At 40.9% G+C, this 23393-nt stretch overlaps 1 protein-coding gene across 1 annotated transcript in view; it reads left to right on the top strand.

The window, feature by feature from the left end:
• Positions 1-6679, top strand: part of COL28A1 (collagen type XXVIII alpha 1 chain) — a 180770-nt gene extending 174091 nt beyond the window's left edge. Inside the window, exon 36 of the mRNA XM_055307421.1 lies at positions 6537-6679. The gene's annotated coding sequence lies outside the window, so the exon portion shown is untranslated. The remainder of the gene's footprint in view (positions 1-6536) is intronic.
• The last annotated feature ends 16714 nt before the right edge of the window (positions 6680-23393 follow it).

Below are 23393 nucleotides of genomic sequence, written 5' to 3'. Positions count from 1 at the left end.
GTGATAAATGCTGAGCCAAAGTTTGGTAAGATTTATATCAAGTGTCCACTACATTTAACAACAGGGCAGTCATGGACATCTTGGCAAAAATACCCTGAGAAGAGTAATTGTTAGGGTTGGAGACTAAGGTGCTTAAAGGATAGAATGAGAGGGAAGATAGGAAATATAGTTAGTTGGGAATCCGAAGGAAAAAGACTAGAGGGCAGTTGAAAGGGGATATGGGCTATATCAGTTAGCTATTGCTTTGTAACAAACAGCCCTAAACTCAGTATCTTAAAATAAGGATTTATTATCACTCCCGTGTCTATGGGTGAGTTGGATGGTTCTTCGGAACTGGGCCTAGCTAGGCCCATTCATGCAACTAAGGACTCATCTAAGGGCTGACTGATCTAGAATGGTCTTACTCACAGTTTAGAAAGTTGGTTTTCTGTTGGCTGGGGTGGGGGCAGTGCCTGGACCATGTTTCATCATTCAGCATGCTAGCTCACATGGTGATAGCAGGGTTCTAAGACAGAGCACAAGCCCACAAGATCTCTTGAGGCCTAGTCATGAATTGGTACTCTATCTGACACACCTGACTATCCAAAGTGAGTCACAAAGTCAGCCAAACTTCAAGATATAGGGAAAGAGATCTACCTCTTGATAGGAGGGGCTGCAAAGTTCCACTGCAAAGCCCACTGGTAGGGGTAAAGAATTGAGGCCATTTTTGGTTATCAGTCTATCACATGGAATGAAGACTGGTTCTTATTTTTGTTTTGTTTTTAATGGAACAGGGTTGATTATATTTAAATGATGTTGGGAGAGAGCTATACAGAGGGAGAGGTTGAATATATGAAAGAGAAGAGAACACTGAAAGAAGTTTCTGAGGTACATGGAGAGCATACAATCTACAGTATGAGTGGAAGGATTAGCCAGAGATACCAGTTCCATTGCAGCACATAGGAAAGTGTAAAAGATGGGGTGCAGGCAGAACAATGTACTGATTTGGTGTTAGAAAGTTGAGTGAATTATTGTCTGGTGGCTCCTTTCAAATGAGAAAAAGGATGCAAAATAACTTGTCAAGAGTGAGAGGAGAGGTAGAAAGCTTGCATATTTATAGATATAAAAGGGAAATTAGGGTAATTGTAGGTCTGGTTGAGACTGAAACCATAGCTTTGAAGCTTTACCAATAAGCATGGTGTTGTGATTCTCTCCAACCACATTAAGGTGCCTGGGTGCAGACATGCATGGGACAGACTATTAAATTCACCTAGGGTTGAGATTTTGCTAGGCCAATGAACTAAGAAGGACAATGGAGCAAAGATGTAGACAGTGGTGGATGGCTCATGAAATACAAATTAAACTGAGGAGAAGCAAATATGGAAAGGGTTATATTAGTTTGCTAGAGCTGCCACAAGAATACTATAACCTGGATGTTTTAAATAAGGAAATTAATTTTCTCACAGCATTGGAGGCTACAGTCCAGGATCAAGGTGTCAGAAGATTTGGTTTCCTCTAGGGCTTCCCTCTTTGGCTTGCAAATGGCCACCTTCCTACTGTGTTGTCACATGGTCTTCTCTCTGTGCATACATATGTCTGTGTCCCAATATCTTCTTCTGATAAGGATGCCAGTCATTTGGGATTAGGGCCCACCCATATGACCTCATTTTACCTCAATTTACCTCTTTGAAAGCCCTATCTCCAAATACAGCTGCATGTTGAGGTATTGGGGGTTGGACTTGAACATATGAATTTGGAGGAACAAAATTCACCTGAAAACAGTGGTGATAGTTGGGAAGTGAAGAGATTCAATGACTGGTGGCTTTGTTGAAGTCAAAGAAATAATGTCATGCAAATGGATGAGAAAGAATTGAAAGAACAGAGTTTTGTGTTTAAAGAGTAGCATGCTTGAATTTAGAACTTCAGGTAATGGCAAAGTTTAAAACAAGACAATAACAGTGGGTAGCTGAACAGGGGAAAGTGATCATGAACTCAAGAAGCCAAGATTCTGAAGGGATTTTCCACATGAAAATGGAAGTTCCTTAGGTCAACTTGGGGTGGAGGGTACTGATAACAGGGATACAGGTTATACAACACTGTGAGATAATGAGTCCCAAAGCCCTTTGGTAAATGTGGGGACAGAGTCCCTCCTTCCAGCAGGCCTTGAGAGAGATCAGACACAAAGTAGACGGGCAGACTGTAGTCCCTCTGGAGCTTCAGATTGGCTTGAGTCGGAGGACTAAGAGGAGAGACCCTGAACTCAGGATTCCTAAATGGGAGGCCCTCTGGGGCTTGGAGGTGCTCCAGGAATGAGAGGTGTGATGCCCTTAACTGACTGGTGGAGTGGGAGCATGCTTTGCTTCTTGAGCTAAATTTAGATTGTAGCATTACTCTTACCTTATACCTTTTCCATGGGCACGCAGCAATAGAAAGCAGTGAGAAAATACTGAAACAATGGGAAAATAAATGCTCTCTTGATGTTGTTGAATCATATATTTTGAAGCCTAGTCTATAGATTTACCTTTCCAGTGCCTTATTACTATGCTTACCATGTTTTCCAAACCAAAACTTGAGACCCTTAGGCTGGTAATAGAAGTTCAAAACAGGAGAGTCCTAAACATTTGTTCAGATTCTTAATAAAAATAATAGCATATATGAAGTGAAGGCATATTATGAACCAAATTCTTCTCTAAACCTGTATTAATATGTTTAATTATCATAACAATCTACTTTTTCAAATTGACTTTTAGGTGCTCTATATTTTGATGTGAGTCAGTCATATGTGTTGCACAAATATTTTTCTTTTATACTGTACATTACCTATTCTCTCTCAATAGTGCCTTCTGTGTTCTTAATCTTATATTGTAGTCCTATTTATTACATTTTTTCCCTGTTTGGGACACTTTTGCTGCTGTTTAAGAAATCCTTGCTTAAAGAAATAAAGATGTCCTCCCATTATTATTCTAAAAGTTTTAATCCACTTGAAATTGACTTTGAGATATAGTGTGAAGTAGAGACCACGTTTTCCCCCCCATATTTCTATCCAGTTAACTGAGTCCCATTTAATGAAGTGATTGATGATCCTGCAGTGCCCCCTTGATCATCTGGTGAGCAAAGATGAATGATATGTTTCTGGATCATTTACCCTGTTCCATTGCTTTATTTGTTGTGAGGTTATCATTGTTAACCTAATTTTACAGATGAGAAAATACATGCACAGGAAGGTGGAGAACCTTAGGGCCTAGATCACATTACTCAGTAAATACACTCTATTAATCATATTATACATGTATTGTATGTCCCTGAATTGATTCTTCAAAGAATACTCCCCCACACGGGTAACTGGTCTTAGGAATTAATGGAAGGTTCAAGCCAGAGACATGGGTTTGCAAAGCCATTCCAATATACATTGCAATGAGCTCTCTGAAATGTTTCTACATCTGTAAAATGAGAAAGTGATACCTATTGAGCAGGTTTGGACAAAACTCAAATCAGATCACATATATATAACCTAGCACGTAGTGCTGAATGAGGTTATTTGTTTCCTAGTCTCTTGACAATAATGCCGAAATCTGAAGAAATTTATAGATAATTTTTCTGGCATAATATGTTCTGAGCAATTTTGGTGTATTTAGTTGGTTAGTGTTTGGTTTGCTTTGGAGGTTGTCTCTAATTTGGGCCTCACTAGGAAAGTTAAATGTGTGATTGCCAATACTTCATGGCAAAGAAAGAAGGAGGGACACAGCTGAGAAAAAACAACCAGTAGTTTGGCCAGACACTATCATGGCCAGTCATGTCTATTTTCATTCTATTTTGCAAGTATTAGTTATCTTGAGATTATGGATGAAAAATACGCAGAAAGGTAACAACTTGCCTGAGGCATTATCGTTAGATCAACATAGGGTTAGGATGTGTGGTTTGTTCTTTGGCTCAGATATTCATGTAGCCTAAGTTGCTATGAGAACCATAATCCTTGGAGCAGTTTCCTTCTTTCTTTCTTTTCATATTTTATTTATTTGAGAGAGAGAGATTGAGATGATGAGCAGAGGGAAAAGGCAGAGGGAAAAGCAGACTCCTTGCTAGGCAGTGATCCCAGGACCCTGGGATCATGACCTGAGCCGAAAGCAGGTGCTTAACTGACTGAGCCACCCAAGTGTCCCCTGGAGCAGTTAAAGGCAATTTATACTTCCCACAAAAACAGGTCCTCCTATGAAATATTTCTTTTTTCCTTTCCTGCCTCTCACCTTCTTACCTTTTCTCATTCTACTTTCTCCCATCTCAATATTTCCTGCTTCATCTTTATCTTCTTCCTATGGCTTAGACCTATCTGATATGATAACCCTGTGGCATTTCCCTGCAGCCTTATGAAATGCTGCCTCTTACACCAGCACTGAGAGTATTTAGGATAAATTGATCACAAACCAGTGAGAGGTACTTACACAGCAACCTTTAATCCTGCTGGCTGTGTCTGCCAAAGAATATCGATGCACGAGATTGTTTACAATGCTTCAGATACTTGCAGGACAAAAATATTTTAAATTTACCTTAAAAATGCATACGGTGGTGCCTAGCCTGCCCCACTAGAGGAGGTGGGGGTGCCAGTTCATGATCCTGTCTGTTGCCCAGACTTGCCCCTGCTGTGAACGGATGCATCGGGCTGCCACAGTCTAGTGCTAGCAGACATCTGCATTATCCCCCAAGGCTCCTTGCTCTGACTCAAGGCTCCTGAAACATATCCCTAATTATGATTCCCAGGAGATAGGCCCACGGGGAGAAATGGAACTGATCGTGCACGTATTTGCCTAGTATAGAATACGAGGTACCAACATTTCTTAGTTTCAGTAATTTTTTAAAGACTTGAGCTAATGCAATTCCTCTGAAGAGCTAGAACAAAACATAGAAAAAGAAGCACAAAAGATTGGCCCTGGAGTCACATTTCAAACTGGTGGTTAATGTGCACAAGTCATCTAAATAGAATAATACACATTTAATTCCAGAATATGTAAAGACTGTGTGAAGACCATTTTAAAAGGCCAGAACATAAGTCTTATACTAACCATTTCCCCCCCTACTTGCAGAATCTGAGGCTGTTCTGTGGCTTTATTAAATGGCATGTGCCTCAGGCTCTGCTTTTAATAATTCCATTTTCCCTGGAATTCTCACCATTCTAGGATCTAATAGTACACTGGAATTTTAAGCACATGATAAGGAGGACTGAGAAGCCTCCTTAGGTTTCTGTTTGCTTCCCCCCAAACCTCAGAAAGCAATTGTAGACATGTCTGGCACAATCAAAAACCCAGACCCCTCCACACTTTGAGTAGAATGCAGGATTTCTTAACCTTTGTGTCATGGTCACAGACAATGAATGGGGCTCATGCCTTGGAGCAAAGAAAAATATGAAAAGAAAAATAGAAGGGATGATAGCTTTCTTCACTCCCTTGAAGGGCTAGAAAACCAAAGGTGCTATCCTAGAACTAGACGTCTCTGAAAGGTTCTCATTTCTGTCCACGAGTCTATCTCTGTCCCTTCCCTACCACTGATGTCAATGAGGTCAAGGGAGGCCTGCCAAAACCACTGCCAGGTGCTCATAATCCCAGGATATATATTTGCTAGCATGCTGGTCTCTAGAATCAACTTCCTGTTGGCAGTGGCTTCTCAGCAGTGCCTGGACAATAAAGGTTCCCTTAGAGTCTGGGCCCTTAATACCCGGCTGGATCTTGGCTGCATGATCAAATCCCAGTGCTGTGAGAAAGGAAATTTTGCCTCTGTCTCAAGACATAGTCCTACACACCTTCCCTCCAGCACCAGACACATCTTTATAGCCTACACATGTAGCTATATAGCCTATTTCAAAATTTGGAGTTTAATTACTGTCACAAAAGGACAAATACTATTTTATTCCATATATATGATGGAGTGGTCAAAATCATAAAGACAGAAGGGTGCTGGAGGAAGGGAGACTAGGGAGTTGCTTATTGGTACAGTTTCAGGATTTCCAAGATGAAAAGAGTCACAGGCACGGATGTGAAATACGACTGAACTGTACAGTTTGAAAAGGTTAAGATGGCAAATTTTACGTTACATGTATTTTAACACAGTGAAAAAGAAAATCTGGAGCTTAATTAACATAAAGTTAAGAATGGAAAATAAAGTCACAAACAGAAGAGAAACTGTCACCAAGTTAATGTCATTTCATTAAATGATAAGTTTTACCAGGAGAATAAATTTATTTAGCTTAGTGTGTATGCTAGGGAGATAAGAGTAAATGAGTTTACAGATTGTTTGGGGTCACATGCCCTCAGACTCAGCTCCAGGGAAAATCCAATTCCTAACCATTATACAGGGAGGATGCATGTGCCTCATAGAGAAAAGAAACAGGACTTACATAAGCAAGCACCGTCAACATGTGAATTTACTTATCAATTCTTCCTTCTTCTGTTGTCCTTGTGCAACTCAGAACAGCAAGCAGACAGCCTGGCAATAGTTTACACACTCTTCTCTTCTCAGACTATAACCTCATGAGAGTTGGAAACCATGCTCTTTCTTCTGTGTTTCAGGGAACCTGATATGAGACTTGATCCCAGGACCCCGGGATCACTACCTGAGCTGAAGGCAGACTCTCAACCACTGAGCTACTCAGGTGCCCTGAAAATTTTTAAATAATGAAGAAATTAGGAACTTTTAGAAGATAACTGCAAGAGGCCCAAATGGCCCAAATCCTTTTTTTTTTTTTTTTTTTTTGCTTTGATATGTGTGATGGTTAATTTTGTGTGTCAGTTTAGTGTGGCTTTGGTGCTCGGATGTTTGGTCAAACATCAATCTAGATGTTGTTAGGCATATTAGTCACATCTTAAAAAAAAACACTTTCAATTAATTAAGTCAGAAGATTTTGAGGAAAACTTTATTTTCCATAATGTGGGAGAGCCTCATCTAATCAGTTGAAGAGAAAAGACTGGGGTTCCTTGAGGAAGATGGAATCTGCCTCCAGACTTGAGCTGCTACTCCCCCCTGGGCCTCCTGGTCAGCTAGCCCTGCAGATTTTGGATTTACCAGGCCCTTACAATCAGTGAGCCAATTCCTGACAATGACTCTATGTATATACGTCCTGTTGGTTCTGTTTCTCTGAAGGACTCTAACATTATATGAACCTTTTATAAATATCACTGGGAAGTGACAATGAATGCGTTGGTGCTAGTCTTGAAATGTTGAGATTCTAACAAGTTCTAAGGGGAAATGTGGGAGGCACCTGGATATTTAATCTCCTTAATGGAGTACACATGAAAATCCTTCTAATATGATCATGCTGGATCTCATTTTCATCCACTGACCTTCTCTTAGGGAGAAGGTCAAATGTGCACCACACTTAGTTAACTGACTGATTAGCTAGAAAGGCAAAAGTGGCATTTAATCAGAGGGGCATGTCCAAACAAGTACCAATGTCCTTTTTCCCCCTGACAGCCTAGATTCAGTCAATAATTAAATTTTTATTGAATGCAGACTATATTTAGAGTACTGAATTCAATGTTGCTGGACTGAAAAAGAAGTAAAAGATGTTGCACTCCCATTGAGCCCACATTCTAAAGAAGTAAGTTTACACCCACATGTAGACAGCAAATCAATAACAAGATTTCATAAAACTATCATTGTCGGGGAATGTCAGGTACGACCCTAAAGAACTCTTTGTGTAATGTAAACTTTTTCATCCAGTACAATTATGTTCTAGTTTGAAAAAATCAGAGATTTTTGTTAAGTGTGTATATTACCCATGGTTAAGGAAATCTGAAAAGGTTTCTCTATCAGTCAAATACCTTTATTTATAACTCCAAGACTGACTTAATTGAGTGATTTGAGAAATACAAGTTCTAAATGAACCAGGCCTAGACTTTTCTTCTTAAGACTTACATCTTAACTTCTATAAAGTTCATGTTTCTTATCATAAATCTTAGTAGAAGTTTATCATGTATGGGATTACTGAGTCCACAGCCTTCATTTTACAAATGCCAGAACTCAGTTCCTGGAGGGTGAAATGATTTGCTCACAGTCACTTAGCCAGTTTTACAGTAAATTTACTACTACTCAAAGCCAGTTCTTCTAACTCCAAGAAATGTGTTCTATTGCTGGAACTGCCCCAGGTTGTCACTCAGGGAGCCTAGAAATGGGGTAAGTGACCTGGGAGTAGTTCTACACACACAACCCATCTCCGATCCATTGTGTGGTTTCATAAGGCTTCAGAGTCTGATAGTGAATAACCGGTGATTTCTAGCCTTTCTGGCTCTGGGTCATTCTTAGGTTACAGGTATTCAGAAGGGTGGATCAGCTACAAGTCAGACCTGTCGGTTAGTTGATTCTGGGTAGCCCAGTTATCATAACAGAAACTCAACTTCTTTTCTGCACAGAGCATATAGGAAATGCATTAGAAATATGAGTCAGACAGCACTTAGCTACTTCCAAAACTGCCTGTGGGTTGTTAATAGAGTATCAGTTTGAGAGTTGAAACTGAAGAGCTATTTGAGGACTTCTCAACCAGAAGTCTAAATCCAAATTCTATCCTCAAATTCTAAATCCACACTTAGTCAAACTTTTACTGTTTACCCACAACCTCAATTGAGATCCACAGTGGCCCTTCTCCGTCCTCTGTACTCCGGGAGCAGATTGTAACTTAAGAGACGTTTCGGGGGGGATCCCTGGGTGGCGCAGCGGTTTGGCGCCTGCCTTTGGCCCAGGGCTCGATCCTGGAGACCCGGGATCGAATCCCACGTCGGGCTCCCGATGCATGGAGCCTGCTTCTCCCTCTGCCTGTGTCTCTGCCTCTCTGTCTCTGTGACTATCATAAATTAAAATAAAAATAAAAAAATAAAAAAAAAGAGACGTTTGGGGGCAAGTGTCATTAGGCTTTATACCTATTTCCATGAATATTGTGTAACAATTACCACTGGCTATTATCTGTAAAACACCAATTCCTCTTTACATCAGTACTAAATCTCACCGGTTAAGTTTTACAACATAATTTCTTCTAATTCAGCAGGAATTCCAGACCTCTTAGGAATTAACCTAGAGGTCCACACTGCACTGCTAGGGAGGGAAATTGGTCCATCTCAGAAGGGATTTAAAAAGCCCTGGTAGGCGTCCATATAGTTGGTGAGGGCCAGCAAGGCGGGAGGGTCATAAGCATTTCACATTTCCCCCCATTCTGTACCCCAAAACCTGCTTCATGTGGACTAAGGTTGGATGTTCCCTGAGAAAGCATGTCCTATAAGAAACAAGGGGTCACCATGAAGAGACCCGGCTTAGTTCCCTGTTTGTCACACTCATTACCAGTGTTTATCTCTGAGTGCGGCTAATCTTCAAGTGAGTCCAGCACTAATTGTGCTGATCAAGTCATTGCTCTGGGCACCCCCTGGCACCTGGGTCTGAGTCTTCCATCAGGGCAGCCCCTTGTATAGAGGTCCACGCTGCCCTCTGTCCTCACGTGATAGAATCCAGATGTCCCTGCCCTCAGCCCAGTGTCCTTTCCACACTGCCTCGGGTCACTGTGCTGACATTCATTGTTCCTGCAGTGACCCCAAATAAGAAGGGAATGCATCAGCGCCTAGCACATGAAAGTGTTTGTTCAACAACATCACACACAGGCAACTCATGGACATGCATGACATACTCACGTTCTTATGGCAAATTTGGATATTTTAAAATTTTACTTATTTCACATGCCTTCCTAGTCCTATTTCCCTCATGTCCTCTCCAATGATAAGACCATGAATTTACATATCTCTCAACTCTTCTGAAAAAAACAAAAGAACAAACCCCCAAAACAATTCCCTTGGAATCTCTGTTTCCTCTTGCATCCTATAAGAGAGAACCAACCTCTCTGAGTCATAATTTTCCTTCTGTCCCAACCTACAAGGAAGTGATCTATCCCGTGGTGGCTTGGTTCCCAGCCTCTGAAAGAGCAAGAGAGTCACGCTTACTTTTGCTGAATGTTTCTTCTTCATTACAGTCTTAATTACTCTTTCAGGTCATGAGGAAGGAGCTGGCTGGTGTAATTTAGATGATGGTATCCACAGGGGGTGCAGGTATGCAGGAAGCCCAGCGTGTTCTCCAATCCTAGCACTGCTGAGATTTAGAAGTCCAGAAAGCCAGAGGGAGAACAGCAACCTCGTCCTTGACATGGCAGTTGTGCAGGTGATTCAGAGGTGGTAACATCTACTCATCTGTTTCAGTAGCTGTCTGAGTAATGCTTTGTGTTGAAGTTGAAAGTAATAAAACAATTAGTGGCATTTTAAAAATGATCGTAAAGAAATAAGGTTGCTTTCACAAGCCATGGGTCCTGACACATTCTTTTTACATGTGTGAGATGAAGGTCACAGCTTAGATCTAATTTGCATATCTGCTTTGGGAATTCTAGAATATCAGGGTCTGCTGTGAGTGCAATTTGTAAGAGGACATACTCCAGGCTCCTGTGAAAAAAAGGCAAAAGCAACTTCCAATCTAATGGTCTGATTCCTGGGGGTGGCATGTTCAGTGGGGCAGAGGATACATCCAGGCAGCCACCAGGCCTTTCTCATGGAGCACTGGGGGTCAGGTAAGCAGCTGGGGCTGCCTGCAGTTTCCATAATGGCAGAGATGTGGAAGGACAAACCAGGTCAGAGGTCATGAGGAAAAGTCAAGGATCAAAGCTGGAAACACCATCCACAAATGTTCCTTATCAAGGATAACAGGTCCACAGAGTCTAGGGTTAGAATTATACTAGATCAGATTGAGAGCAGGGTAGGAATAGGTGAGATCATGATGGCTGCCCAGGTAACTCCAGAGTGTTGGTGGTTAGCAGGAAGTTAGCAGGAAGCAGGCTTGGTTGGAATAATTCAAAGAACCAGATGCAGGACAGCCCAATAGCAAAACACTGAAAGGTATGTTCTATATGGCAGCTGGTAATGACCTTCAAAAGCTTTTGACCTGATTTTTGGACGTTCTCGCCAAGTGAAATTTCTCTAATCCTGAGGCAAAATTCCCAGCATTCCTTGTCCATGAATAGTTTCTGCAGCATCTAGATAGCAAGTAGCAGCAACATGAGGAGGGAAAATATGAGTGTACAGATGACTGCAGATGTTGCTAGGTGATTAGTAAACAGTGACAAAAATGCGGTCATGTACCCCCAGCTCAAAAGACACAATAGCTACTCAGGAAAACCGAATGCCACTGACAAGAATTGGGTACTGAGTTCAGGGTTTGGGAATTAAAAAGTGCATGCTTGCCTGAGCGCTAACACTTTCAGCTCCTGTAGCCCCACGAAAGGCTGAGGAGAACCTCCTCGGTCTGCTGACACCTGCTCCCCTCCAGCTCCAATGTACAATATAGTTGACCCCTGAACAACGTGGGGGTTAGGGGCACTGACCCCCTGCACAGTCAAAAGTCTATAGATGACTTTTGGTTCCCCAAAAACATAACTACTAGTAGCTGTACTATTGAACAGAAGCCTCATCAATAGCATAAATAGTCGATCAACACATATTTTACATTACATGTATTATATGCTATATTTCTTACAATAAAGTAAGCTAGAGAAAAGAAAGCATTATTAAGAAAATCATAAGGAAGAGAAGATACATTTATAGTACTGTATCGTGTTTACAGAAAAATTCCGCATAGAAGTGGACCTGCACAATTCAAACTTTCGACATTCAGGGTCCACTCTCCCCTGGCTGCCCCTGTGGTCTTTGCTCATATACATTACATGGAGCCACTGTCCTACCATGAATCACTCAGCGGGTTCTCACAACCCACACAAAAGGACCCTGCAGACTCGGGCTCCTGCTTATTTGAGTCTCTCTCACCTCTTCCTGGTCACTTCTCATTGCACTGCAGCCACACACTGGCACCCTTTCTGTCCCTCCACAAACAGGACTCTTCCCCATATCAGAGCCTCTGTTCCTGCTGTCCCCACAAGGGAAGATCCTCCCTCCAGCTCCTGCATAGCTGGTTCAGTTTCCATCTCCCAGGCCATGGTCTCCCCTGGCCTATGTTCACCCCTGCCCCCCGACTCCTTATTACATTTGCCAACCTCCTCACAATGTTTGTTTACTTTCTATTTTCTTTTCTGGGGGCACAGGCCCTGCAAGTCTTGCTCACTGTATGGCCAGAATCCAGCATGGTGTCTTGTGCATCATAGATGCTTAGATAAATTTGTGCAACTGTGTGGATGAATGGAAAATTTCTCAGTTAGGATGTGGGGATAGGATGGAAGGGGTAGGACCAACAGGTCTCTGCTTTGTTCAAGGGATTCTGAACCATCTCCCCTTTATTCTTTACCCCCTGGGCCATGCCTCTCTTCATCACCCCCCCCCCAACCCCAACCCTGGACTCTACACACTTTTCCTGGAATCTGAGCTGACTGAGTTACCAGGGAGGTCACAGATTGCCACACAGTCTTTGAGCATACATGGAGTGGTTCTGAGGTGGTGTCTTATAAGGGGATCGGCAAGTGCTCTCTGACCCAAAAAGATCTACTCCATCTGCTTGCCACATTGTCTTTTTTAAAAAATTGAGATATAATTGACATCACATTTTCTGAAATCCTTCCATTAGCATCACAGTCATGCTTTTCACTTTTTAGCTAAGACATTGCCTCCTGTCCTGAGTCCTCCTTTTTCCAAATGGAAACAGTTCCGGGCAGGGTGACACAAAAAGTTGTCATCAGCTCCTTACTGTTAATTTCACAGAGCATGGTCTAGAGCTGCCCCATCCCAGGGGCTGCGTGATCCTGCCTGGGACTGAAGCAGAGCCAGGTAGCTCTCCTTTGCTGAATTAAAAAGAAGTCCCAAAAGACCGCCACCTCCACCTTAACAACAAGCCTGATAATCATGGTACAAAATTGTCATTTATAAGCAAAACATATGAAGCAAGTGGTGAATGGAATCCAGCTGAAGCCCAGGAAAGCCCAGTGCCAGCCCAACTACACATCAGACTGTTGGGCGCCCCCAGCCCCCCAGGCACCCTCCTCGAAAGCAAGTCAAGCAAGTGGTCAACCGGCTGCAAGAGTTTAGCCTCCCCTAACTTCTGGAGGCCTCCTCCTGCACAAGGCTAAGGACGACAGGATTGGACCGGATAATAGCCCTGAACCTGCCCAACCTGCCTCACAAGGTCATTATGAAGATGGCATATGATAAAGGCTGTAATCTGTCCTGAGTTACCCAAACATAAGCATTGACATTGACTTAAGCAGTTCTGCCCCCCTGGGGCTGTTCCTTCCTCTGTCTCTCAAATTACTTTGAAGAGTTTCCAACAAGAAAAAAAAAAAACAAAAGCAACCTCGACCCAGATGGACACTACTCTTGGAAACAGCACATTGTAGGCTGGCACTTCAGGTTGGTGAGGATCAGTGTTTGGAGGGGAACTCTGAAAAATCCCTCTCTGAGATGGGGAAGAGTCCTGTTTGTGGAGGGACAGAAAGAAGAGGTCACCCCTCTTTCCCTCCTGCTCTTGGGCTTCTCATTTCCCCTTCACCACAGCCCCGCAGTCCGCTCCCTTTCTCTCTCCTGTCTGTGTGGGTTCCAAAGTCAGCCCCACTGACCTGAAAAAGCATGGATGGGTCTTGAGCAGGATGCCAGTTCCCATTCAGGCCCACCTCAGGGGACCTGCCCACGCTCGAGGCCCTGGGGTTTTGCCAGCACCTCTAGAACTTACTACTGCAGTCTTCCGGAAACCCACGCTTGTGCTAACTGGCCAGCCCTTTCACGCAGGTTTTTTTCACTTTGTAATACAAACCAGCCCTTGAAATGCATCAAGCCTAGTTTTCATATACGCCTGCAGTCTTTTGCTCGTAATTTTCTTGCTTTATCAGGCTTGGTTTTCAAGCCACTAAAAAACCATGAAGTTTTCTGTTTTTATAGCTGGAGCTCTATAAGAGTTTATTTTATTTTATTTGTTTGTAGCCCATGGATTCTCTCTCACAGCCTTGATCAAATCCAAGTCCTGGAGAGGTACTGTATCCGCATTTACCTTTAGCAGCATAACCAGAACAGATCACTGATAAGAAACAGATAATTCTGAAGAAAAAAACATAAAGTCATACAAGAAGGGCAGGGATTAGCTCTTCTAACACACCCATTGTACAGATGAGGAAGGTGAAGTTTAGAGATTGCTCAAGTGATTTGACCAAAGGCTCACCACTCTATTAGACTAGCAGAGATGATCCTAGAACCACTGCCTGGGCCTCTGGCCCCACATTGTTTCCACCGTGTGGGATTACAGGACTGCTTCCTCACGGAGAGCCAAGGTGAGGGCAATATAACTAGCCTATCACTTAGGATTAAGTTCAGTTGTCAAAGAATAGAAAATAAGTGTGAGACAGTAAATCTATATATTTCTACAAGAAGAAAATCAAAAGGTAAATTGTCCAAGACTGGCATGGAGGCCCCACAGTGTTATTGGGCAATCTGGGCTCTGTCCAGCCTCTCTGTCCACCTTCTTTAGAGTATGTTCACTGTTCTTGTGCTGTCAGGATGGCTACCAGATATCTCCAGCCATTATATCCATGCTTCAGGTAGGAAGAAAGGGAGGAACAAAGGGAAACAAACTCATGTTAATGAAGGATAGTTGGAAGAGAGGCCAGCGGGGGCAGGGGCCAAGTCCTCCCCACCCCCCAAAGAGGAAACTACCCTTAAAAAAAGAGGAAAAAGACCCCATCCTGTTATTCTACACCCCTCTGGAAAGAGCCCTCCACCCTTTCCCACATGAACAATTCCCTGATAGGTAGATGAGTATGTAGAAAATAATCTGATTGGGTGACAGGCTCAGGGAGGGTTAACCAGATTAAAGCCACCCATCAACAATCTCAGTAAAACCCCTAGATTTAGGAGCTCAACCTCTCAGATTCCCTCCCTCTTTGGGAGCTTTTTGCTATCACTCAATACACTTTGCTTTGCTGCCTTCCACTCTTCGTCTGGTCCACCTCTCCATTTTTCCAAGCAAAGTGACCAAGAACAGTGGGCACTAAAGGACAAGAAACCATGCCAGTTGAGTTAGTCCACTTTAAAGGACTTTTCAAAAATTTCCATTCCATGTCTTCTGTTTGCTAGTAATTGACTAATCCTGTGCCATATGTTTATTCCTAGCTTCAAAGGAGGTAGACACGCTATCAACTTGGATAAAACTGGGGTTCTGTGAGTAGGGAAGAGGAAATCATCTTTAAGAGGCAATTAACCAGCAGTCTCCCTGAGCTGGGAAGATTGGCTTTTGGTGTCACCAGGACTCAATCTGATTCTATCACATAGGAGGAAACACAGAAGAAGATGCCAAATCCAGTGGAAAATCTCCAGGTTTCATTTTACCTAATGTCTTGGCAGCCTTTCAAACACTTGATGACTCACTCCTTGTTAAGCCCCTGTTTTTCCTTTGGCTTCCAGGAAGTCACATCCTGATTTCCTTCTCTGACACTGGGTGTTTCTTCTAACTGTCCTTGGCTGGGTCCTTTTCCCTTCCAACCTCTGATACTGGAGAGACTCAAAGTTCAGGCCTTAGATGGTTTCTCAATCTAGTCTTCTCTCTGGAGGTCTTGTCCAGCTCCTGATTATATACTCTTTATATGCCAAAGACTCCCCAATTCTTATCTCTAGCCCTAACCTCAACCTTTTAGCCTTGTCTTTCTGGTGGCCTGAAATTCCACTTAGATGCTAGTAGGCCTCTCGATACTAATAGGTCCAAAGCCAAATTTTGTATTCAGCCCCAAAAACTTATTTCTCCCCCTGTGTTCTCTACCTCTGTAATAACATTATTTACGTGCCCATGCTGAAAACTCAGTGTCACCTTCTCACCCCAATGCCACACGTTCAAAGTGCATCTGGAATCTGACTACCTCTCACCAAATCCAGTGCTACATTCCTGGTCCAAGATACTATCACATCATCTTTGGCTAGGTCTACACAATTGCCTCTTGTGTGATGGTTAATTTTATGTGTCCTCTTGAGTCGGCCATGGGTCCCAGGTATTTGGTGAAACATTTTTCTGGGTGTGTCTGTGAGGGTGTTTCAGGATGTAATTTACATTTAAATCATAGACCAAATACAGCACATTTCCCTCCCTGGTATGAGTGGGCCTTATCCATTCCACTGAAGGCCAGAATAGAACAAAGAAGGCTAAGCAAGGAAGAATTTGCTCTCTCTGCCTGACTGCCACTGAGCAGATCATTGGTACACCTAAGTATGAGTGGAAAAGTGCCAGAAGAAAAAGTTACAAAAAAAGTCATTGCTGTTAAAGCAATAACTAGTGCTCTCTCTTAAAGGCTACTTAAAGGCTAGTTCACATTTCTCAAGATGCCATTTACAAACCCAAGAAGAAAGTACTAGAAGAAATCATGAGTGATTTTTGTTTTTACTATTACTTTAGAGTGAGGAACACTCTTCTTAGAAAGATACAAACCTCAGAATCTACAAAGGAAAATAGTGGCAAATTAATTATGTAGAAAATACTATTGGGGAAAAAAAGAAAAACCAACTTGTTAAAAGATATAACACAAATAACAAACTGGAAAAAAAATTATCCATCCTATGATCAAATGTGAATCTCCTTGGTATATAAGAAACACTTAATAGGAAAGAGAACAGCTCAACAGAAAAATACACCAAGGACAAAAAAGTAATTAAATTGCTAATAAACATAATTATTTTTAGTGAGCAAGCTCAACTCACTGGTGTATAAACAAAATATAATTTTTATTTTTCCAAAAGCTACTGTTGAACTGTACTGTCTTGATCACCTTCCCGTTCCCTTGTATGCTGTCCTACTTGTTCATAGTTAGGCTAACTTAGCAATGTCTCAACTTAATTCCACAAGTTTTCAGCCATTAAAATAATCTCATTCTAGTTCTTATATTTTGGTCAGGTTCATTTATAAAATTCCAATCTCCTATGCAATGAAAATCTTGATCTATGAAACCTCAATGTCATGTTGAACCTGCCCCTCCCCTTCCAGCACAGGCTGAGTGGAGGCCGAGAACAGAGGAGACTGTGATCTGCTGTGTCACATATCCTGCCAGGGGACTAGAAGGAGGCAGGCAGGAACGTTTCTGCCCAGAGCAAGGTTGTCCCTTTCTCTTGATAGTTGCCACCTCTTTCTCTATTGCTGATTGGCCTTGGTTTCTGTAAATAGGGAAGATGCCCGGAGCCAGCTCTTCAGGAAATGATCATTTGAGTTTTCTAAGGAGACCCATCAGGGGCTTCCTCTACAGAGTCATGGCTCTGGGAGGTCTAGGGAAGGCCTGACCTCTTTCTCACTCACACACCTTCACATCAGCCTTGAACAAAGATACTGCTGCCTCCATTTTAACTCCAAACTTTCTAGTTGGGTTCTTTCTAGCTTGTCTCTCAGCTCAGGAGGAACACCCTACAGGTGTAACATCCCTTGATGAGAAATGAAACTATCCCCTCAAGCAGTAAGGACTGCCCTCAGCCTGTGTGATTGACCCCAAGACAGCAATGGATTTGCCCATCTGCATGTACCCACTGACCTTAGTCGCACATTTTCCCTATATAAACCTGAAAGTATTTTCGTCACTTGAGAGGCAATCTTTGGGATGTTAGCCCCCTGTCTTTCCAGTGTTGGCCTCACTGACTTTGCAGTCAGGAATGGGGTAGGTAATGTTCTGGAGAGGGGCTTCCCTCCTCTGCATTCTTCCAGTCACATGGGCCACTCCCTACTCCAAAGGCAGGAAAAACCCTAAAATGAAACTGCTCTTTTAGTTGACTGGTCAGTAGCCTTGAAACCAATTCTCTGCTTGTAACCTCCTTTCTTTCCTTACCTCTATGAAAAATTTTTGTAGTGAGAAACCTACTGTATTCCCAAAGCCTCAAGCTTTCCATTTGTATTTAGAGAATATACCTGTATATTGACATGAACCTCAGTTCACAAAGTTTATGGGAAATCTCATCTCTGTTTTAAAACTATACTAATTTATTTTTCATTCTGAGTCCTCATGAAACCAACCTGGCAATAAATTCAAGTGTGGCCCTTCCTTTTACTTCCAGCCTGCTCCTAGACTGTAAGAGTCTTTTGGGTATTTCTCTTTCCCCAGATGGCCTTGCCCTTGCTCCTCAAGCCCTAATCTCCTCAATTGATAAAATCTTCTTGGAAAACAAACCCAAGAAGTCCCCAGGCTTCCACAGGCCCCTGCTTTTCACACTTCTTCCTGTCCCTTTGAAGGCAATGACTAAAGAGACTCTTAGGAGCAGGGATGGAGCTGAAGAAGATAAGAAAAAAGGAAAATATGGAGTAAATAACAATCAATTCACCAAAATATTTCCAAGCAAGTCTTGATCTTGTGCTCTGTTCACTCAATGCTTAAGTCACCCTGACCTATAGGGTGCCCTTCACAATGTGGCATCAAGCACATTTCCTAGGAAGTACAGTATGCTGGTATGGGATTTCCTATTAAGGAGGCATTAGATGTCAATCTCAGTGTGAACAAGGCTCTAAGCAGTATGCTAAGATGTACTCCATTTTAAATAATCCTTCTTTACTTCTGAGGTCTGTGAATTAATCCACTCATCTATCTACTTTGAAGCTTTCTCTTTGGTTGGATGTGCAGGCATTTAATAGTAAAATAATTAGGCACGAGTAGATTGTCTAAATGCTCAGCTAATGGAGTTTAAATGCTTCTTTTACATTCTCTCTTCAGCTTGCCTGACTAGCTACCATTCTTGGCTCAGGACACAACTTATTAATGAATAGGCAGGCAAGTTATAGCATCATCTTTTTGTGCAACCTAAGGAATTCAAATGCTTTACCCCAAAGAAAAAAATTATCTACCATCATTGGTATTTGAAATTCTGCTGGTTAACCATTTATTTCTTTGTAATAAGCAATGTCTCTGGTATAGCTAATATGTCCTTTAAAAATGCAGTTATTAACCTTGGGAAAGAGAACACTTTTATGTGATGTGATTTTATCTGATTGCTTTTAATTTGAAAGGAGTGGCTAATACCCTGACTCCACTGGTGCCCTGGGAAATGTAGACAGTGATTATTGGGAAGGTGGTGTAGAACTAATGTGTTTCCCATCTTGATGTGCCAGAGGTTTTATCAACTAGGGCCACTTTTTCTTTTAGGTACCCATAACTCAAAGACATAGAATCTTCATCCCTTAGATTCTAGAAATTTTTTTTTCAGCCTTGATCCCAGAGGGAGGGTGCCTTAAATTAGACCCCTCCAGCTGATTCACAGTGAAAATGTAGTGTGAATAAAAAATAAACTCTGTGGTCTTAAGCCATACAAAGTTTTGGATTTATTGGTTATTGGGATATACTCTAACCTATTCCTTTTTTGTTTTCTCCCAAGTTTCCCTCCTTAAAAGAATTTTTGGAAATCATTGAAGAATGCTTACGTGGGGAATGCCTAGATAGCTCAGCGGTTGAGCATCTGCCTTTGGCTCAAGGTGCAATCCTGGGGTCTTGGGATCCTGCATTAGGCTCACCACAGGAAGCCTGTTTCTCTCTCTGCCTGTGTCTCTACCTCTCTCTGTGTGTCTCTCATGAATAAACAAAATCTTAAAAAAAAAAAAAAGAAGGAATGCTTACATGGTCTACAGATTCTGGCTGTTGCTTGCTACTTCTGCTGTACCCTGTACCAAGATCACCTCTTGACATCTTGTAGGTTCTGCTGTTCTGCTTCTGCTTCTATGGGTTGCCACTTTTCCTTCTCCTCTTCTTCACCACTTTCCTTCTTGCCCCTTTGTTAGTTCTCTAAGATACAGCTAAAAGCAGGATGAAGGTTTCAAAAAAATTTACTGAGGATGGAGGACAACATTAAGGAATTACTGTTTTAAAAAAGTAAACTTAAAAGAAAATTAAAAAAGTAAACTTAAGACTGTATGCAGGGTATTATTCCTACAATGTGAGACCCTATGGCCCTCCACAAGGCGTATTCTCCTCTTGACTGTCTCTCTCTTTAGCTTCCTCCAATGTTAAAATAGTAATTTTATCTTCTACCAAGAGTAATAATTTTATCTTCTGTAAGCAGCATGTCCCTCTTACTGCTAGACCCCACCATCAACATAAAATCGTCTCTAGAAGTTCAACTCTGTCCTTTGAGATAGACAATTTTGCAGAAAGATACAAATTACCCAATCTGACACAAGAAGAAACAAAATCTGGACAGACCCAGATGAGTCTCAAAACACAACAAAAAAACCTCCAAAAGTTAAATTAGCAAAACTTTTTTCCACAAAGAAAAGCCTAAGCCCATATGGCTATACTGGTGAATTCTATTAGAAATAATACTAATACCAACAAACTCCTAGAAAATAGAGGAGGGTAGAGTTCTTCTCAATTCATTTTATCAGGTAAATATTAGCCTGACATCAAAGCCAGGTTAAAGGCATCGCAAGAAAAGAAAACTAGACTCATGAACACAGGTGCAAAAACAAAGGAAAATATAAAAAGAATTATATACCATGAACAAGGGAGGTGTATCCCAGTTTGCAAGGTTGCTTTAACACTGAAAAATCAATTAATGTAATACACTATATAAACAGAAGAAATGAGAAAAAAAGATCGTCACAATGAAACAGAAAAATCACTTGACAAATTCCAATATTCATTCATGATTAAAAACTTTTAACACGCCAGGAATAAAAAATAAAAATAAAATAAAATAAAAACCTCCTCAACTGATAATGGGTTTCTATAAAAACCTACAGCTAACAACATTCATAATGTGAAAGGTTGAATTTTTCCCCCTAAGATTAGGAAGACAAAGACATCCACTCCAAGGACATGTGGCAGTTAATTTTATACCAGTTTGATTGAGTCACAGGATAACAAAATTAAACATTATTTTGGGTGTGTCTGTAAGGGTCTGTCCAGAAGAGATTAGCATTTGAAATAGTGGACACAATAGAGTATATTGTGAGCACCCCACCACCCAAAGTGGGTGGGCATTATCTAATCTGTTGAGGGCCTGAATAGAATAAAAGTGGAGGAAGTGAGGATTCATTCACTTCCTGACTACCTGCTTAAGCTGAGACATGGTTCTTCTCCTGCCCCAGAGCTGGGGTTTACATCATCTGTTCTGATTCTCAGGCCTTTGGACCCAGGAATTACATTCCTGACTTTCCTGGGTATCCAGCTTGCAGATGGCAGATCGTAGGACTTTTTAGCTTCCATAAGCATTTAAATAAGTTCTTCATAACAAATCATCTATCTATACCTATATATCTCCTATCTAGATATATTCTCTCCATGTATAACCATATATATGGCAACAAGGCAAGAGAAATAATCTAAAGACCATATATATTGGAATGTAAAAACATATAGTTTGGAAAAAAGAGGCAAATTGTAGATATTTGCAGATGACATAATCTTTTGTGTAGAAAACCACAAGGAACCCATAAAACCTATTAGATCTATTAAGTGAGCTTAGCAATGTCATAACCACAAGATTAGTGTACAAAAACAATTGTATTTCTATTTACCAGAAATCAGATCAACAATCTGAAAATGAAATTAAGGAAATAAATACATTCATGATGACATCAAAAAGAATAAAATCTCTAAGAATAAATTTAACAAAAAAGTGCAAGACCTATCTAATAAAAACAACATAACATTGTGGAAAAACTTTAAAAGATCTATATAAATGGGAAGATATATCATGCTCATGGGATAGAAGACTCTATATTATGAGGATTGCAATTCTCCTCAAATTGATCTATGTGTTCAACAATCCCAATCAAAATCCCAGCAAGTTTTTTCTTTTCTTTCTTTCCTTTTTTGATAAATTGACAAACAGATTTTAAATTGTATGTGCAAATTGTAAAGGACCTAGGAGAGCCAAAATACTTTTTGTAAAAGGAACAAATTTCAAACTTAATGTAAAGTTACAATAATCGAGGCAGTGTGGTATTGACAGAAGTATGGGCATGTAAATTAAGGGAACATGGTAGAGAGTTCAGATATAAACCCACACATTTATGGTAAATTAATAATTGACAAAGGTACCAAGGCAACTCTATGTTGAGAAGATAATATCTTTAGCTCTCTGTGCTACATGATGGGATAAACACATGCAAAAAAACCAAACAAAACCAAGAAAGAGCCGAACCTGAGACCTTTACCACACACTATACACCAAAATTAATTCACTATGAATTATAGACCTAAATGTAAGAGCTAGAGTGAGCCAACTCCTGGAAGGTAATAGGGGAAAAAAACCTACTTGATCTTGGGATAGACAAAGATTTCTTAGATTTCTAAGATATTAAAAACATGGTCCATAAAAGAAAAAACTGATTAAATGAATTCTATTAAAGTGGAAAACTTAGTTTTTATAGGATATCATTAAGAGAATGAAATGATAACCAAGACTGGGAGATCTATTTATAAATCATATGTCTAATTAAGAGCTTGCTTCTAGTATAAAGAATTTTTTAGTTCTATTATAAGAAAGTTATCTAATTTTTAAAACTAGCAAAATATGGGAAAAGCCATTTCACCAAAGAAATATACATATGGATAATAAGCACATGAGAATACCTCAATATCATTAGTCATTAAGTAATACAAATTAAAATCAAGAGATATCACTTCATACCCATTAGATTTGCCAGAGTAAAAAGAACTTTCAGTATCAAGTGTCAGTGAGGATGTGGAGAAATTGGACCTCGTTAGAATGTAAATTGGTATAGATACTTTAGAAAATAGTCTTACAGTTTCTTAAAAAGTTAAAGACATACCATTTGACTCTGCAGTTCCATTCCCAGTCATTGACCAAAGGGAGATGAAAACACATGTCTACACAAAGACTTGTACATGAATGTTGATAATGATATTATTCATAATAGCCCTAAACTGGAAGCAATCAAATGTCCCAGCATCTGGAGAATAAATGAACAAACAGTGGTATATCCATGCATGGAATACCACTCAGCAGTAAAAAAACAAAACAAAACACAACAACAGACTGCTCATACTTGCGGCAATATGGATGAATCTCAAAAACATTATGATAAGTAAAAGAAGCCAAACATGAATCGTACATGATTCCATTTACCTGAAATTTCTACAGAAGGCAAAATGATAGAGATAGAAAGCAGATGGGTGTGAGAATGGGACTGATTGCACATGAGCATGAGGAAAATTTTTAGGGTGATGGAAATATTCTAAAACTCAATTGTGATGGTAGCACACTGTATACATTTACTAACACAGTTCTGTGGCATCTGTGCTAGTGCAGCATAGTTTGTGTCACTGAACTTGTTGGCCTTAACAGAAGATTCTATCCAGCTGTTTCCTGCCTCCCCACCTTATCTCCTTACTTATCATCTTCCTTACCTCCAGTGGGGATTTGCACCTCCTCATTTAAATGTTACTCTCTCTGTTTCTGGGTCTCCCTTCTCTTCTTAGACTTATCTTGTGGACTCCTGGATTA

This window comes from Nyctereutes procyonoides, unplaced genomic scaffold (genome assembly GCF_905146905.1).
Source record: "Nyctereutes procyonoides isolate TBG_1078 unplaced genomic scaffold, NYPRO_anot_genome, whole genome shotgun sequence".
NCBI lineage: Eukaryota > Metazoa > Chordata > Mammalia > Carnivora > Canidae > Nyctereutes > Nyctereutes procyonoides.
The sequence above is the reverse complement of the archived record's forward strand: the minus strand, read 5'-3'. Positions and strand labels throughout refer to the sequence as shown.